We start from the raw sequence: 2,500 nt of genomic DNA, 5'->3' as shown, positions 1-2,500 counted from the left end.
ACACACACACACACTCACACACACACACACAAACACACACACACACACAAACACACACACAGGCAGGCACGCACACACACATGAACACCAATCTCCACATCTAAGTTTGGGCCTGTAGTGTTGGCAGTGGGCCCGATTTCCACAGTCATTAGAGGACATCAGAGGTGATGAAGGAACTCATTTGGTCACGCAATTAACACTTCCCAATCAGCCCAGAGAGATGCACAACGCAAGAGGAGAACCAGAGGAAACACACTCTCACTCTCTCGCTCTCTCTCACACACACTCTCTCGCTCTCTCACTCTCTCTCGCTCTCACACTCTCTCTCTCTCTCTCTCTCTCTCTCTCTCTCTCTCTCTCTCACTGTCTCTCTTTTACAGAATGGAGGGGGATAATGAGCGGAAAGAACACCCTCTTACACATTATTGCTCTCTCTCTCTCTCTCTCTCTCTCTCTCTCTCTCTCTCTCTCTCTCTCTCTCGTCCCTCCCTCTTATGTACTTTCAGGCACAGATAAATGCGCGCCCAAACTCAGGCATATGCTTGCACCAGCACACGGACGAACAGCATCATTAAGACACTCACACACACTTGAACACGCACGCACACACACTTTAATCTGTGGGTAATTGGATAAAGGTGGGGAAAAACACAACACAACAGAAACAACCCAGGTGGCTCTAGAAAATCCCCTTAAACAAGCCTTCCATCCCTTCCTCCCTGCCTCCCTCCCTCCTTCCATCCCTCCCTGCCTCCCTCCCTCCTTCCATCCCTCCCTCCCTCCCTCCCTTCTTCCATCCCTCCCTACCTCCACTCCACCATCAACACTCCCTGCCTCCCTCCCTCTATCCCTACCTCCACTCCACCCTCCCTCCCTGCCTCCCTCCATCCCTTCCTCCCTGCCTCCCTCCCTCTATCCCTACCTCCACTCCACCCTCCCTCCTTCCATCCCTCCCTACCTCCACTCCACCATCAACACTCCCCACCCACTTCACTGCAAGCATTCAATCCACCCATGACGAAGACATTCTCCACTGGGCATCTATCCATTCCACAAGCAGGAGCTAAGACCTGTGTGTTGACTGTGTTCATATGTGTGTAGGGTAACACTTTATTTTAGGGATACATCTATTATCACTAATACATACATACAATGTTAATGCCGGCATAAGTAACTTGTAAGGCATGCACTAAGCAAACGCTAAGGCCTACTATGTCCTTACTAAGGTTAAATTGGTAATAAATCCCTTATTGTGCATGAACAAGACATTTGCGAATACATGCCTAACAAATGTTTGATTTTTTTAGTTCAAATTAAGTTTAGTTTAGTTTTTGAGTTCAAATGTTTTTTATAATGTTTTTTTTATATATATATATCTTCTATGTATGCACTATTTGATTATGAACATTGTTTGAGAATGAAAAAATGGTAGACCTACTGCTGACACTAATGCTTATTGCTTTTTTGTTAATGTATGAGAAGAATCTGTTTTGTTATGATTTAGCTCCCCTCCCCCCTTTCCCCCCTCCCTTGATGGAGGTGCGCCTTACTGATTACACACCTGATTCAGGGGTGGGGTTAAACTTTTTTAAACTTTGTGTCGATCCATTGTCTTTGCTTTGCCCTGAAGAAGACCTAGATGGTCGAAACATGTTGGCATTTTAATTTCAATTATGAGTAGCCACAGCTAATAAAGGCTTTTTAATATACCTCCTTCTTCGGACTGAGTTACCTCTGAGTGCCTGGGACCTTCTGCTTTCCAAATGTTTGATTTTGCTTTGTACATGACTTACAAGTTACTTATACAGGGACATTGCATGTATTAGTTCTTATAGATGTATCCCTAAAATAAAGTGTTAGCGCGTGGAGTACTGTATAAGGGCCTGTGCCCACCTGTAGGGGTGTAAATCACAGCCTCAATGACGATACGATACGCTGTCGATTTCTTAGGGATTCGATTACTTTCTATACTTAAGAAAGCCCCACGATTCGATATGATTCGATTAAATCGTTGGCCGTAGGATCGATGCATCGCTACACTTCGATTATTACTATTTACAGCCCTACCCACCTGTGAATAAGTGTGCATGTTGGTGAAAGTTCCTCCAGGTCCTCAGTCATCCCTGAGGTCATGTTATCCAAAGAATTTACGTGTAAGCAACTAGCCTTCTCTAATTCACAGATCACGGCTGAACTTTGAATAAATGTGCTAACATTTCAGAAGTAGTGAAATACCAATACCCTTTATTCTAATGGGCTCATCATTAATAAAATATTTTAATGTATCCATTAAAATAAAGGCCGTTTTCACTTTACAAGAAGACGAGTGCCTTGGTATCTCACTACTTCTGAAAAGGATTAAGACGGTCGCTGAAGACCACCATCTCTACACAGGACTTGGACTTCTATCAAATATGTTAACCGGCCAATGACGTTTTTCTGGACTCGGATGTCAGGTGCTACAACGACATCTAATGCCCATAATTGAATTAGCAGTTAG

The 2,500-nt window shown here is 44.1% G+C and overlaps 1 protein-coding gene across 1 annotated transcript in view; it reads right to left on the bottom strand.

The window, feature by feature from the left end:
• enox2 (ecto-NOX disulfide-thiol exchanger 2) overlaps positions 1 to 2,500 on the bottom strand; it is a 514,981-nt gene that overhangs the window by 13,965 nt on the left and 498,516 nt on the right. The window lies entirely within an intron of this gene.

The sequence above is a fragment of the Engraulis encrasicolus genome, chromosome 23 (genome assembly GCF_034702125.1).
Source record: "Engraulis encrasicolus isolate BLACKSEA-1 chromosome 23, IST_EnEncr_1.0, whole genome shotgun sequence".
Taxonomy (NCBI): domain Eukaryota; kingdom Metazoa; phylum Chordata; class Actinopteri; order Clupeiformes; family Engraulidae; genus Engraulis; species Engraulis encrasicolus.
Note: the sequence above shows the minus strand (reverse complement) of the source record. Positions and strands in the feature narration are given on the sequence as shown.